Here is a 16,898-nt window from a genome sequence, read left to right on the forward strand (position 1 = left end):
GGTTTGGGGCGGGGTGGCCCAGGGTGTGCGGGGGCTGCGTGACTGTCCGAGATTTGCTGGGTCTGAGAAGATGTGCGTGTGTGTCTGTGCTAGGCCCAGGACACAATGGTGGCCAGAGTCTCCCGGAACGCCATTCCCAGGGAGGCTCACTCAGACTGCCCTGTTCACCTACCAAGTTTCCTCGATCTCAGTCTCAGGGAGTACACAAACTGCCTACTAAAACCTAGTAAGAAAACGAACGGAACTCCCTGTTGTGCCCTGCCTGGAAAAGGAGAGAGAGGAGAAAACTTTTTTTCTTTCAACTGTCTCTTGGCTATGCTTTCCTCACCGTCACTGAGATGACTCACACATACAGCCCCACGTTTAGGAGACTTCACGCCTTGTGGAGACCTCCTAATCGTGTGGTTCCGCCGCCAAGCCCGCTCCTTCTGCATTCACCCACTGAGGTCTGGGTTTTGTGGACTGACTGCTCCGCTCTCAGACCTCATCTCCCAGGACAGACACAGGGGGATCCTGTGGGGAACAAGGCTGCGACTCCCAGCCAGCTGCAAGGAGCGCTTTACTCCTGCTTCTGGCGATTCCGTCTTTGTCTGGATGTGAAGATAGCCCCTAAAATAAAACCCGTGCTCAGACATGAGGTTCACATCTGTTAATTTTAATAAGGCAATTTTTTGGTAATTTAAAAAAGATTAGGACCAACGTTTATTTTTTCACCCTTTAAAGATTTTATTTATTTATATGACAGAGAGAGACAGTGAGAGAGGGAACACAGGCCTGAGGAATGGGAGAGGGAGAAGCAGGATCCCAGGCTTCTGGGATCATGACCTGAGCGGAAGGCAGGTGACGACTGAGCCTCCCGGGTGCCTCTGGATCAAAGGTTTAAATCTATGTAATAGTTTCAGGGGAAGTGTTTAAAAAGTACTTTAAAAACAATATAATCTGGGGGCACCAGGGTGGCTCAGTGGGTTAAAGCCTCTGCCTTCAGCTTAGGTCATGATCTCAGGGTTCTGGGACTGAGCTCTCTGCTCAGCAGGGAGCCTGCTTCCTCCTCTCTCTCTGCCTGCCTCTCTGCCTACTTGTGATCTCTGTCTGTCAAATAATTAAATAAAATCTTTAAAAAAAAACAATATAATCTGTGTCTTACAAAATCACAAAGGTCAACAAAGTATTTTAGTGCTCGCTTCTTTCCCTGGAAAATGCAGAATTTCAATAATTTTCATTGGAAAAAGAGCAGTAATTAATTTTAGCACTCATCTAAAAAATGGCATTATCAGACATCATTACAAAAATTTAAAGATTTTATTTTTTAAGTAATCTCTACACCCAATGTGGGGCTCGAACTCATAACCCTGAGATCAAGAGTCACATGCTGCACTGACTGAACCAGACAGGTGTTCCTCATTACAAAAATTTTGAAATCACTGCATGAAGATACATAATTCTATGCAGATTAGAAAACAAACTCACGTTTTCCCCCATAGAATAATAATTCTAGCAACTGAACTTAGATTCCATAACACGCCTGATGAAGTATCAAAATGAACATAAGGCTTCTTATTGGTACACTGTACTAATTACTACTGCACGGATTTCAGAAAAGCCAAGCATTTCCAACCCAGCTCGTACAAGGCGTAGTCTGCTGAATGCCGTGTCTATAAAGGAAGGCGCTAGCATTAAACTACACTAGTCACAAAATGGGTAAATATTCGTTGTTTCATTTCAGGTAATATTTTCTAAATGTTTTTCAATGTAACAACATGAAATAGAAATAAATTCCCCTATTTGACCTGACTATCTTCTGGGGATGAAGGTTCTTGTATTCCTTTCTCAGAAGAGAGCAAGGAAGAAGCTGGCTTTTTATAGCTACTCACGGTTGCCAATCCCCTGAGCACACCCTCGTCCTAACCAGAAGTTTCCTTCTGTTCCCTTTGTAGGGTCTGGACATTGTACAAGCCTGTTACCAGAGTGTGTGGCTGAGACCCATACGTGGTTTTGTCCGCAAGGATGCAGAACCAGAAACACTTTCTCTCCCAAACTGTGTTCTTGTCAAGTGATGTGTTTTACAAGGAAATCGATGTGCTCATCATGCATGGTGAAGTACTTGGGTAAAGTGAAATTTCAAGTCCTTCAGTTGAAAGTCATCAGAGTGAAAGGAGTGTTTAGCAGATCTACTTGGCCCTGGAAATGACTCTGTAGTGGATTCACCAAAGACATAGGAATAAAATCTCGGCGTGTACGGGTGTCACATTAGGAGATCTTGTCTGCTGAAGGCACTCTTTCGGAGTACTGTAAAGAATTCCCCCTTTTGATTCCGTGTGAGTCTTGGTTACAGGAGCCCTGACTGTAGCCATTCAACAAACCTCCTGGTACACTCTGCCTCTATTTTCATGCCCCGCTGGAGGGAATAATGGCTCGGCAGTCACCGCAGCCCGCTGCGCCGTTGCTGGGAGAGTGGATTAGCTATGCCTGTTTTGGTTTCGAATGAATATACCCCCTGGCAAGTCATGTGGCCCAAAATAGTTCCTTAGGTGACATTCACAGAGCTGGTGGCTGTCCCTGCCCCGGACCCTATATTCCTACGGGCTCGGCCCTCCTTATCCAAGATACAGAGACATGGGGACAGCACCCGTGGTTTTGCCTGCCTGCCGGTCCTACCCCGTTTCCTCTTTCTAGCCGTGAAAGGGGAAGAGGGTGTAAGGCAAGCCTGAGAGACTCTGCCTCGTTCCCTTCCTGTTACATCTCTGGGAAAATCAGATCATCTCGTGTGTATAAAGGATCTACATCAGGAGGTTGAGAGCAGTGAGACCGGCAGGCCCTGAGTTCTCTGCTGCATGTGTTACTCACGAGAAAAGTATTTGCTTGAAGCTGGTTTGCCCAGCTGGTCACCTCCCCGATGGCTAGTGGACGTGAGTATATTGTCTGAGCAAATCGGGGCCAGTGTGCATGCAGGGATGTGGGCAGGGGAAGGGGCGTGGTTTCTGCCCAGCCCCCGGAGCGGGGTCTCTAGCACCCAAGTCCTGAGAACGTGGGGAAGGCGTGCATCGCCGTCCCCTGACGCCGCGGGAAGGAATGTCCGTCCAGTCTGGAGCACATCCAGCCCTTATGATGAGGACGGCTTTCTCTTCCGGCTGACATTTGTAGATCTAGAGATCTACAAACAAGAACGTAATTTTTCAGTTAAATCTCTCTCAACACCACACACTTCTACCAAGTTAGAGCCAGGAGTAGTCGAGGAAAAGTAATAGCTGGCATGGTTCGAGGTCCCATGGCAGCTGTTCTAATGAGGAAGTGCTCTAATCAGCTTCCCTGCGGCCGGACCCTGCTTTCCACAGAGGAGGTGTGCGGTGTGCGCTGCTGCGTTTCCTTTCTTCAGTTTAAGGGGGGCACATATTCAACTCAATATGCACTATGCGGATTATACCCAGACGACCAAGAAAATTAATATATACTTATGTGTAAGGAACGAAGCCAATTTCCAGAGGGGATTAAAAGGATTAAATTTGGGGAAGCGCCTGGGTGCCTCAGTGAGTTAAAGCCTCTGCCTTCGGCTCAGGTCATGATCTCAGGGTCCCAGGGTCGAGTCCCGCATCGGGCTCTCTGCTCGGTGGGTAGCCTGCTTCCTCCTCTCTCTCTGCCTGCCTCTCTGCCAGCTTGTGATCTCTCTCTATCAAATAAATAAATAAAATCTTTAAAAGGATCAAATTTTTAATTGTTTTCATTAAGGTGGAAAGGGTAGAAGTCTGATTTCATCTTTATTACCCTTTTTCTTTTTCACTCAGAAAAGTGTTTTTCTTTCGTTCTGGCTACATGCCCCCGCTTTTTTCATGACCTCTTTCCAGGTTTATGCAGTTGCTTTCTGTTGTCTTTTCTTTTCTTTCCTTTTGTGGTTGTTTTGTTCTCTTACTTCTTCAGCCCACCGGTGCTGGGGCTCCGTTTGCTCTGGAAAGGAGGCGGAAGTGACGCAGGACAGAGTCGTTTTATCAACGCTCTGCAGGCTCCCACCCGGATTTGCTCTTTTCCCAGGAACTCCTCTGCTCACATGTGGAAATGCCCGTCCGCACACACGGACGAGAGCACACAGGGGGAGTTCCTATGTAAGTACACTTGTCGGAGTGCTCTTTTAACCGAAGGGGTGCTTCTGCTCTGAGGGCACGTACCTCTAGCTTGTCTGGCAGCAGCAGGAAGAGACATGGGAGTCTCTGGCCCAGGACAAATCTTTCTTCATAAAAATCATTGTTCTGTACCGGTTCCTCTGAAGTAAGTGTCTTTTTCTTTCAGTCCTGGCTATATTTTAGTGCAAGTACATTGTCTCCTCTGGGTGCTAAAGTTTTCAACTGAAACCTGTTTCCTTTTTCTGTTCTAGTTTGCAGAACTGGGCTCATTTGAACCCAGCGGCAGCCGCGTGGAAGCAGCCCGCCTCTGTCACGCAGAGACCTGTAGGGGCTCACGAAGCTTAGTGATGCTTCCTGTTAGAGGCCGCTAAGACGTTCAGTGCAGCGCCTTCCAGTCTGTCTCTTCTCATTAGGTTCCTTACACCTCCATCAGCTGTTAGCTCAAAATTATTTAAAATAACCGAAAACTGCGTCTCATCGGACTACACCTGGAGGGCGACCGCAAGGCTGAGCACAGGACAAGCAACTCGTCTTTGAAAGTCAGTCACCTGCCTCTCCTCAGAGGACCAAGCGAAAGGAGCTGAACATTTCAAAAAAGGCACGGCCAGCGCACGTGGAGGAAATCGTCCTTGAGCCCGTGGTCCTCCCCACGTTCCTCTTCTCGGAGGCTCTCCTTAAGGGCCGCGCTGGCCGGGAGCTCGCTTTGCGGTGATGGAACAGCGTTGCACCGGAACACAAAGGATGCGCGGCCGCCGCGCTGCCAAGTCCGGTTGTTCTGTCGTCGCCATGGACGCGCCGGCAGGGTCACCAAGGCAGCCTCTCCCCTCAGCGCCAGCCTCCGTGGAGACGCGGACGAGCAGCTGCAGAGCGGAGCCCCGGGGACCTGCGGGGACCTGCGGAGACCTGCGGAGCTGCGCGGGCCGGTCCCCCGGCGGCCCTTAGCGCTGCTCCCGGGCGTGGGCTGCGCTCCCCGAGCCGCGCGCGACGCCCGGGCCGCCCCCCCGACAGCAGCGCCCTGGGCAGGGCCGCCAGCCGCGCGGGGGAGGGCCGCGGGCTCACGGAGGAGTCCACCTGCCCCGAATCCCGGTCGCGCCCCGCGGTCTGCAGAGCCTCCTCTCCTCAGAAAGGGTCTAGAAGGACCGCCTGCCCCCGGAGCTGCCGCGTCTGACCGCGCGCTCCGCCTTCGGGGTGCGCTGTGTTGAGTTGTGTCGTGTCGAGTTGTGTCGAGTTGTGTTGGGTGTTTTTCCTTCCTTGTCTCCCGGGCGCCGGTGAGTTCTGCCGTCCCTTGATTTGCCTCTTTATTTTTTAATTGAGAAAAGCCCGAGGATTAAAGAACTGAGAATTTTACCTTCAAGGCTCCCGTGTCCCCGTGTTAAGCTGCGCGGGACTCTCTGTGTCCCGGTTCAGGAAACTGGCGGCCGCGGGCGGGTGTCCCAGAACTGTGCCTGCCGGTGCCAGCGCCGCAGATCCGAGTCTCCCGCGCGCGCGCGCGCACGCCCCTAAGAAGGGACAGCGCAGGCTTAATACAGAAGAGAAAATAACTAATTTACTTTGGATTATTTATTCACTTACTCACTGTATTATTTATTCACTTACTCATTTATATAGCGTTCCTTGGTTATTTTTGAAAACCAAGTAATAGTAAAGGGGAAATAAATTAATATTTTTATGTAAAATTCAATTTTTGCCCTTTCTTGTATTTAGAGTTATTAAATGTGCTTCCCATTTTAACATGTGTAAAACTTATTCTAAAACTTTATAGGGAAATATCTGGTTTTCTGAAATATTTTAAGGAAGTTTTGTCAAAATAGAGCATCTGAAAAAGATCTATTTCCTCATTTAACGACAAAATATTTATTTCAAGATTCTGATCACGGTGGGTGAATGCTAAGTTACTCATGGGTGGTTTAATCTGTGTCCTTTGGCACTTTGACTAGTTCCGTGGTGGATTATGTACATAGTGCGGTAATGAAGGAGAGGAGATGTAAAATGTAGGCTGGTCGATTTGCAGAAATAACTATAATCATGCATGTGTTAGGTCTATTAATGCATGCCAATTCACTACTACACAAGTCAAAGAATTCTTTTCTTTTTTCTTTCTTTCTTTTTTTTTTTTTTAAAGATTTTATTTATTTATTTGACAGACAGAGATCACAAGTAGGCAGAGAGGCAGGCAGAGACAGAGGAGGAAGCAGGCTCCCTGGTGAGCAGGGAGCCTGATGCCGGACTCGATGCCAGGACCCTGGGATCATGACCTGAGCCGAAGGCAGAGGCTTTAACCCACCGAGCGACCCAGGTTCCCCAAGGAATTCTTTTCTTTTGGACTCAGGTTTAGCTGGGCCCCGTGTGGGTGGCAGAACTTCGGTGCCACAGGAAGAAATACCTTGTAAGCATCTTGTCAATAACCAAGTAGATTCCAAGTGGGGGCTCGGTTTTTGTCGACTTATTTTTGGTCATAAGAATGAAATTATATTATCTTAATGAAAATGAGATGAATCCAAGAAAGATGGATTTTGAAAATGAAAGGGATAAAAAAATTTCATTTCTGTAAATAAAGCCTGAAGCTTCTAGCTCATTTGAGTGTTAGGAATCACAAGGATGTATTCACAAAGTCTGACTACCAGAGGCAGATCTGGGGGTTTGGGGACAACGGGCAGACCGAAGTGCTGCTCCAAAAGATTGCCAAGGTGAAGGCCACAGGTGGTAGCTCTTTTTGGAAACGAGCAAAGTAATGGCTCCTCTGCACATGGAGCAGAAGCTGCATATGATTCTTCAGCCCCTAAACTAATGCACAGACAGCCTCATGTCCCTGTTTCTTACCCTGCATCTGTATGTGCCATGGACAGGTGAGGTGTGCCGATCTCCGAGGCAGTGAGGGTTTCCAGTGCAGTTGCCTTTTACTGCCAAACCACAGTTTCTCTGAATTAAACACTCTCTCTAAATAATACCAGTAGCCATTTGTTGATTGCCAGGACTCTCTGTGATGTAGCTATCATCGTCGTTGACAGTGAAGAAACTATGGGTTAGAATGTCTACCCAGGTCTCCGGACATCACACACCCACGTCCTTCTGACTCCGTGTGCTCTTTGCTTTCACAACACAGACACTCACCTCTGTAATGGTGGCCGGTTGGACAGAAGCGCGGCTGGATCCAGCGACCTTCCTCCCACTGGCTTCACCCACCTCTGCATAAGACGGGTAGCATCACTGCAAATAGTAAGAACCGTTAGCGTCTTATCTGTCTCCTTCCTATTCCCTCGCTGACTTCTGATACGGCTTTACAAAACCGGCACTGAGGAAGAGAAGATAAAACTAATGGACAGAATTAATTAATATAATAAAATTATATTTAACAAAGATAAAATTAATTAACAAAGGCTAGCTGGAGGAAGAGTATACAAATAAAATTTAGTAGGGGATATGGGCTCTTTAAAAATGAAATATAATTGACGTACAGTGTTCTACTGTTCTCAGGCGTTGAATGTACCGGATAATTCGCCGCTTGCACCCCTCAGGTGAGCGTTCATCACGCGTGTGCTCCTGACCCCCTTCCTTTCACCACCACCCCCTCCGGAAGCCACCAGTTTTATCTCTGTATTTGAGTCTGTTTGGGTTGTTTCTCTCTTGTTTTGTTCTGTTTGTTTTGCTTCTTAAATTCCACATATGAGTGAAATCACTTGGTATTTGCTTTTTCTGAGTGACTTATTTATTTATTTGTTTTTTAGATTAATAAACATTTATTCCTTTAGTTGAACAACCTCTACACACAAAATATATATATGGTTTAGGATCTCTGAGTGGAAAAGGAATTTAGGTCTCAAGAGGTTTTGAGCCTTTTTCTGGTAATCATTTAACTGAGCCTAAGACCCTTAAAAAAAATGTAAAAACTGGTTCAAGGAAACCAGCAATTAGATTTTGAAATCAAACTATGGATTAAGTTAGCGAACTTAAAATTGGGACAATTCCTCTCCCATAGTTCCCACACACCCAGATTCACCCTGAAAAACAAAAGCCTCATCTACTGTAAGACAAAATGGACGCAGAATAGTGATATACTTAACATCAACATGGGCACAATTGATGTACTGGCAGATTTTGAGGGGTTTGAATTAAGGTGGAGAAAAATGACTGGGCTAACACATGTACGGATTAGATTGGAAACTATAGACTTGTATTGACACGAACTACATGACTTTTCTCAATAGTCTATGGGAATGTTTAAGTGGGTTGACCCAAGATAACTTGGGACTTGGAATGAGCAATGACATACTTTTAAAGCCAACCCCATTTTTTCTCCTGAGGTGGCTAGTGGATTTCATAAAGGTCACAAAGACCATGGATAAAGTATTTAAGATTCTAATCAAAGCCAACTTTTTTTTTATCCTCACACTTCAAAGGTTATCTGAGGGCCACCATTTTCCCAATTCTAGCCCTAATTACTAGCTTACGTTATCTTAGTCTTCTCATTTACCTAATGTTCAATTTCCATCAGTTTTCATAGAGACCATTAACTAACCGCTTTGCAGGAAATTCAGGATTCCACAGATCCTACAGAGTTGTGGGATACAATCAGGACCCTCCACATTTTATGTTAACTTCAACAGTCCTGTGGAGACCAAGGAAATTTTGCTTTGGTTAAGCAGGATGTATTTTCATTTTTAAGAAAACCTTCAGGTAGGTTTATTCAATTCTCTTAAAAAATTGGTGGGATTCTTTTTAAGTATCCTTTCCAAAGCAACAGTTACATAATTGGAATAGTGGATTCAGTATAAAAAATGTAGTTCCTAGTTAATGCTGTTTGCATATGATCATGATTAAAGATTAGGATAGTCTTCACATTTCCAAGCAAGATCCAGTTTTAAAAGCTTCTTCTTTCCAAACCCCTAATAACAGCCATTTGAGAGTAAACCAGAGCATTACATCACCCCAGTGAAGCTGTAGGTTTCATTACATGCACCAACAGATCTACATGGCTAGCTTATGCATTCCACTTTTACAGAATTTATTTTATACCTATAATACCAAACAGTATTTTAAACACTGACATATAAACTCCCTAATAAGATAAAGCAAAGACAGAAGTGTTTATCTTATTAGAAACAAGATGCACCATCACTTATAGTCTTCAAACATCATTGCACTTTAACTTTCATAATGTGACAATGCATTCATGGAACAATCTGCAGACAACAAAATTTAACAGACAAATTAAAGAACACTTTTAAGCAGACATGACTGTCCTAAACTGTTGATTAGGTAAGAATTTAAGAATTTTACAAACATTACTTTGATTAGCGGTAACGGTGGAGCTGGAGAGTATTGCATCTTCTCCATGCCGCACGGCGAGAGCCACCAATGGTGTGGTGGAACTTGTGACCCTTTCCAAGGCCACGGCTCTTTCGGCCTGCAGATGTCAGCCCTCGCATCTCCCTGCGCTTGTGGACTGGTCTGGTGATTCCCCTGGGTGTTGGGATTTCTTCTGATAGCTTTACGGCACGGATCAGTGAGGATGACCTCCAAGAGTTTGTATGCGGAACCTTCACCAACCCGGTAAGAATTCAAGACTCTTAGAGCCCCGCAGTGACGTCCAGCTCGCTTCTCTGCAACAGACTGAAGGCTTCATGCAAACTTGAGCTGATTAACACCATGATGGACAGGCTTGCCGTAGGTAGCACCCTTAGGAACTGGGCATTTGCAACCACCACGACGCACACGAATCCGATATATGACATAACCTTGCTTGGCCTTGTACCCCAGCCTGCGCGCTTTATCGGGCCGGGTTGGGCGGCGGGCCCTGTGGAGAGCAGAGAGCTGGCGGTACTGCCAGCAGCGCACCCTGAGAAGAAAGCGCATTACATCGGACTGCTTCTTCCTCCATAGCTCCTGGATGTGCTTGTAAGCGCCCATCTTGGCCTATCTTTGAGCTGATGGCTGCCGCCCGATTGAAAGGCTGACTTATTATTTTTTAAAGATTTTATTTATTTACTTTATTTGACAGAGATCACAGGTAGACAGAGAGGCAGGCAGAGAGAGAGGAAGCAGGCTCCCCACTGAGCAGAGAGCAGCCCAATTTGGGGCTCAGTCCCAGGACCTAGGATCATGACAGGAGCTGAAGGCAGAGGCTTAACATACTGAGCCACCGAGGCGCCCCCCAATTGACTTATCTTGATTACCATAATACACTCTAACTCTGTCCATGTCATTGCAAATGGCAAGATTTCATTTCCTTTGATGACTACACAGTATTCCATTGTGTATATATACCATATCTTCATCCATTCATCTGTTGATGGACATCTAGGTTCTTTCCACAGTCTGGCTATCGTGGACATTGCTGCTATAAACATTCAGGTGCACGTGTCCCTTTAGATCACTACGTTTGTATCCTTAGAGTAAATACCCAGTATTGTGATTGCTGGGCCATAGGGTAGCTCTATTTTCAACTTTTTGAGGAACCTCCATGCTGTTTTCCAGAGTGGCTGCACCAGCTTGCATTCCCACCAGCAGTGTAGGAGGGTTCCCCTTTCTCCGCATCCTCACCAGCATTTGTCATTTCCTGACTTATTAATTTTAGCCATTCTGACTGGTGTGAGGTGATATCTCATTGTGGTTTTGATTTGTATTTCCCTGATGCCGAGTGATATGGAGCACTTTTTCATGTGTCTGTTGGCCATCTGGATGTCTTCTTTGCAGAAATGTCTGTTCATGTCCTTTGCCCATTTCTTGATTGGATTATTTGTTCTTTGGGTGTAGAGTTTGCTAAGTTCTTTATAGATTTTGGACACTATTCCTTTATCTGATATGTCGTTTGCAAATATCTTCTCCCATTCTGTCAGTTGTCTTTTGATTTTGTTAACGGTTTCCTTTGCTGTGCAAAAGCTTTTGATCTTGATGAAATCCCAATAGTTCATTTTTGCCCTTGCTTCCTTTGCCTTTGGCGTTGTTCCTAGGAAGATGTTGCTGCGGCTGAGGTCGAAGAGGTTGCTGCCTGTGTTCTCCTCAAGGATTTTGATGGATTCCTGTCTCACATTGAGGTCCTTCATCCATTTTGAGTCTATTTTTGTGTGTGGTGTAAGGAAATGGTCCAATTTCATTTTTCTGCATGTGGCTGTCCAATTTTCCCAACACCATTTGCTGAAGAGACTTTTATCCATTAGACATTCTTTCTTGCTTTGTCGAAGAATAGTTGACCATAGAGTTGAGGGTCTATTTATGGGCTCTCTATTCTGTTCCATTGACCTATGTGTCTGTTTTTGTGCCAGTACCATGCTGTCTTGATGATGACAGCTTTGTAATAGAGCTTGAAGTCCGGAATTGTGATGCCACCAACTTTGGCTTTCTTTTGCAACATTCCTCTGGCTATTCGAGGTCTTTTCTGGTTCCATATAAATTTTAGGATTATTTGTTCCATTTCTTTGAAAAAAAAAAAAAAGGATGGGATTTTGATAGGGATTGCATTAAACGTGTAGATTGCTTTAGGCAGCACAGACATTTTCACAAAATTTGTTCTTCCAATCCATGAGCATGGAACATTTTTCCATTTCTTTGTGTCTTCCTCAATTTCTCTCATGAGTACTTTATAGTTTTCTGAGTACAGGTTCTTTGCCTCTTTGGTTAAGTTTATTCTGAGGTATCTTATGGTTTGGGGTGCAATTGTAAATGGGATTGACTCCTTAATTTCTCTTTCTTCTGTCTTGCTGTTGGTGTATAGAAATGCAACTGATTTCTGTGCATTGATTTTATATCCTGATACTTTACTGAGTTCCTGTACAAGTTCTAGCAGATTTGGAGTGGAGTCTTTTGGATTTTTCACATAAAATATCATATCATCTGCAAAGAGTGATAGTTTGATTCTTCTTTGCCGATTTGGATGCGTTTAATTTCTTTTTGTTGTCTGATTACTCAGGCTAGTACTTGTATTATTTTGAATAGCAGTGGTGATAATGGACATCCCTGCCATGTTCCTGACCCTAGTGGAAAAGCTCTCAGTTTTTCTCTGTTGAGAGTGATAATCTCCTTGGGTTTTTCATAGATGGCTTTGATGATATGAGGTTTGTACCCTCTATCCCTACACTTTGAAGAGTTTTGATCAGGAAGGGATGCTGTACTTTGTCAAATGCTTTTTCAGCATCTATTGAGAGTATCATATGGTTCTTGTTCTTTCTTTTATTAATGTGTTGTATTACATTGACTGATTTGCAGATGTTGAACCAACCTTGCAGCCCTGGGACAAATACCACCTGGTAGTGGTGAATAATCCTTTTAATGTACTGTTGGATCCTATTGGCTAGTATTTTGGTGAGAATTTTCGCATCTGTGCATCAAGGATAATGGTCTGTAATTCTCTTTTTTTGGTGGGATCTTTGGTTTTGGGATCAAGGTGATGCTGGCCTTATAAAATGAGCTTGGCAGTTTTCCTTCCATTTCTATTTTTTGGAACAGTTTCAGGAAAATAGGTATTAATTCTTCTTTAAACGTTCGGTAGAATTCCCCTAGGAAGCCGTCTGGCCCTGGGCTCTTATTTCTTGGGAGATTTTTGATGACTGCTTCAATCTCCTTACAGGTTATGGGTCTGTTCAGGTTTTCTATGTCTTCCTGGTTCAGTTGTGGTAGTTTATATGTCTCTAGGAATGCAACCATTTCTTCCAGTTTGTCAAATTTGGCTGGCATAGAGTTGTTCATAATAAGTTCTTATAATTGTTTGTATTTCTTTGGTGATTTTATTTATTTGGGTCCTTTCTCTTTTCTTTTTGATAAGTTTGACCAAGAGTTTTTCAATCTTATTAATTCTTTCAAAGAACCAGCTCCTATTTTCATTGATTTGTTCTACTGTTTGTTTGTTTGTTTTTGGTTTCTATTTCATTGATTTCTGCTCTGATGTCTATTATTTCTCTTCTCCTGCTGAGTTCAGGCTTTCTTTGTTGTTCTTTCTCCAGCTCCTTTAGGTGTAAGGTTAGGTTGTGTATTTGAGATCTTTCTTGTTTCTTGAGAAAGGCTTATATCACTATATACTTTCCTCTCAGGACTGCCTTTGTTTTGTCCCACAGGTTTTGAACAGTTGTGTTTTCATTATCATTTGTTTCCATGAATTTTTTCAATTCTTCTTTGATTTCCTGGTTGACCCATTCAGTCTTTAGAAGGATGCTCTTTAGCCTCCATATATTTGAGTTTTTCCCAAGTTTCCTCTTGTGATTGAGTTCTAGCCTCAGAGCATCGTGGTTTGAAAATATGCAGGGAATGATCCCAATCCTTTGATATCAGTTGAGATCTGATTTGTGACCCAGGATGTGATCTATTCTGGAGAATGTTCCATGTGCACTAGAGAAGAATGTGTATTCTGTTGCTTTGGGATGGAATGTTCTGATTAGATCTGTGATGTCCATCTGGTCCAGTATGTCACTTAAAGTCATTATTTCCTTGTTATCTTTTGCTTAGATGATCTGTCCATTTCTGAGAAGGGAGTGTTAAACTCCCCTACTATTACTGTATGATTGTCAATGTGTTTCTTTGATTTTGTTATTAATTGGTTTATATAGTTGGCTGCTCCCATGTTGGGGGCATAGATATTTAAAATTGTTAGATCTTCTTATTGGACAGACCCCTTGAGTATGATATAGTGTCCTTCCTCATCTCTTATTATAGTCTTTGGCTTAAAATCTAATTGATCTGATATAAGGATTGCCACCACAGCTTTTTTTTCTTGTCCATTAGTGCTACTGCCCCTCGGAACAATTTGTTACTTAGACTATAGCCCCTGGAGGATTTTACTAGTTGCCAAGCACATTTAGATATGGCCTTAAGAAAAACATATACTGGCAACAGGTCTTTGGGGGAGAAGGACGATATACGATCATGAAGCTGGGCAGCCGGGAACGCCCGGTCAACTCAGGGTGGAACGAAATACCGCCTGCTTCCCTTTTCTGTTATCGCTCCTTTCTCTTCCCAGAAGTGCCCGTTGTTAGTTAGATGAGTCCTTTGAATGTGCTTGTTTAACTGTAAACTTGATCCTCCTCCTTGCTTGTCCACAAGACATGTGACCAATGTTTGACCTTCATCGGTTCTTCTGTTGACTATTGTTTCTATTTAATAAAAGTGAGACTGTGGAGTTGCTCGTGGCAGCAGTCTTTTGACTGTTGTCCCCTGCTCCCAATCTCTTGCAGCTGACTTGTTTGTGCCTAATTTTTCTCCCAACTGGAAGCGGCACATTAGCATTGTAAATTGTTTTCCATCCCCTCACTCTAAATCTGGAGGTGTCTTTGGGTTTAAAATGAATTTCTTGTAGACAGCATATTGATGGGGTTTGGTTTTTTAATCCATTCTGATACCCTGTGGCTCTTTCTTTGGGCTTTTAGGCCATTTACATTCAGGGTAACTATTGAGAGATGTGAATTTAGTGCCATTGTATTGCCTGTCAGGTGACTGTTACTATTTATTGTCTCTGTTCCTTTCTGGTCTACTACTTTCAGGCTCTCTCTTTGCTTAGAGGACCCCTTTCACTATTTCCTGTAGAGCTGGTTTGGTGTTTACAAATTCTTTTAGTTTTTGTTTGTCCTGGAAGCTTTTTATCTCTCCTTCTATCCAGTATATATCTATACTGGATATAGTATTCTTGGCTGCATATTTTTCTCGTATAGTGCTCTGAATATATCATGCCAGTTCTTTCTGGCTTGCCAGGTCTCTGTGGATGAATCTGCTGCCAATCTAATATTTCTACCATTGTATGTTATAGACTTCTTGTCCTGAGCTGCTTTCAGGATTTTCTCTTTGTCACTAAGACTTGTAACTTTTATTATTAGATGATGGGTTATGGACCTATTTTTATTGATTTTGAGGAGGGGGGTTCTTCTGTGCCTCCTGGATTTTGATGCTTGTTTCCTTTGCCGTGTTAGGGAAATTCTCTACTATAATTCACTCAAATATACCTTCTGCCCCCTCTCTCTTTCTTCTTTTTCTGGAATCCCAATTATTCTAATACTGTTTCATCTTATGGTATCGCTTATTTCTCAAATTCTCCCTTCATGGTCCAGGAGTTGTTTGTCTCTCTTGCTCAGCTTCTTTATTCTCCATCATTTGGTCTTCTGTACCATTAATCTTTTTTTCTGCCTCCTTTATGCTAGCAGTAAGAGCCTCCACTTTTTATTGCACCTCATTAATAGCTTTTTTAAAATATCAACTTGGTTAGGTTTTTGTTCTTTTCTTTCTCCAGAAAGGAATTTTATCTCTCCAGAAAGCATTTCTCTAATATCTTCCATGCCTTTTTTGAGCCCAGCTAGCACCTTGAGAATCGTCATTCTGAACTCTAGATCTTGCATATTACCAATGTCTGTATTGATTAGGTCCCTAGCCGATGGTACTGACTGTTGTTCTTTTTTTTTTTTTTTGTGGTTGGTTTTTCCACCTTGTCATTTTATCCAAGTAAGAATATATGAATAAGAGAATAAAATACTAAAAGGGTGGCAAAGGCCCCAGAAAAATGTACACTAACCAAATCAGAAGAGACCCCAAATCAGGGGGAGAAGATAGGGGGTAAAAAGAAATTTTAAAAAATTTAAAAATTAAGATATATACATATCTTAGACTAGGGAGTAGAACAGAACCACCCATTTGATTTGGGGTGTATTTTGGTCACTTACAAGAAACTACTTCCCAAAATTTTAAAGAAAGAAAAACTTATATTTATACAAAAATAAGGGTAAACACAATGAAGGGATGGAACATGACTGTAAAAATGAAAATTCTAAAAAATTCTAAAAAAAAGAATTGATAAGTTAAGTTGGTTGGAAAAAGAATGAAAAAGAAAGTGGAAAGAATTTGCTTAGGCTGGAGACTAGAACAAAGCCCTGTGCTAGATTTAGAGTATATTTTGATCTAGTAGAAGAAATTGTATCCCAAAATTTTTTAGAAGGAAAAACCCTAACGTTTACAAAAAATAAAATTAGATACAATGAAGGATAAAATATGACTATAATAATGAAGGTTTAAAAAGATTTTCTTAGAAAGGTGTTGTTAAGATAAACTAGTTAAAAAATGTTATAAGAGGAAAGAGGAAAAGTTAAAAAAATTAGAATAAGAAAAAAATAAAATTTTAAAAATTTAATCAACTTTGCAAGACTCAAGAATTTTGGGAAGAAAGCCATGAATTCTATGCTTTGCTTTCCCCTCCTCTGGATTTCCACTGTTTTCCTTGATCAGTGAGCTTGGCCGGCTGGATGTTCTTGCTGATCTCCTGGGGGAGGGGCCTGTTGCTGTGATTCTAAATGTCTTTGCCTGAAGCGGAATCGCACTGCCCTTGCCAGGAGCCAGGCTAAGCAATCTGCTCAGGTTCGTGCTCAGAGCTTTTGTTCCCTGAACACTTTCCGTAGAGCTCTGGAGGACGGGAATGAACAGGGCAGCCTCCTAATCCCCGGCCGGAGGAGCCAAGAACTCGGGGCCACACTCCTCAGTGCACCCTCGGAGAAAAGCGGTCAGTCCTGTCTCCCTGGTCTCCGGCCACGGTCAGAGCTCACCTGGCCTGTAACCGAGTGCTTCTGTCTCTGGTGCACAGCCTCATTTGGAGTCTCCAAACCCAGCAGATTCCTGCAACTCTGCTCTTCAGCCAAGGAATGTGGGTCTCCCTGGATCTGCCACTTGTGGGGTCCCTGCTCAAAAAGCAGTGGTCTGACTGTGCCATGGATCACAGTTTAAGGTAACCCTGTGCTGAGAACTCCTTCTCTGTGGTTGGCTTCCCTGCACCGATACCTGGCAGCTCTGCAATACTCATACACCCCCGGTCTTTCTCTGACCCCA

General features: G+C 43.5%; 1 long non-coding RNA gene and 1 pseudogene across 1 annotated transcript; one reads left to right on the forward strand and one right to left on the reverse strand.

The window, feature by feature from the left end:
- Positions 1 to 455: 455 nt before the first annotated feature.
- Positions 456 to 10,056, reverse strand: LOC116594472 (annotated as a pseudogene).
- LOC116594474 lies at positions 2,888 to 5,831 on the forward strand. Its single transcript, XR_004287239.1, has 3 exons — positions 2,888 to 2,906; positions 3,913 to 4,257; positions 4,364 to 5,831. It is a non-coding gene; the product is annotated as an uncharacterized LOC116594474 (long non-coding RNA).
- Positions 10,057 to 16,898: the final 6,842 nt, after the last annotated feature.

This window comes from Mustela erminea, chromosome 6 (genome assembly GCF_009829155.1).
Source record: "Mustela erminea isolate mMusErm1 chromosome 6, mMusErm1.Pri, whole genome shotgun sequence".
NCBI classification, from domain to species: domain Eukaryota; kingdom Metazoa; phylum Chordata; class Mammalia; order Carnivora; family Mustelidae; genus Mustela; species Mustela erminea.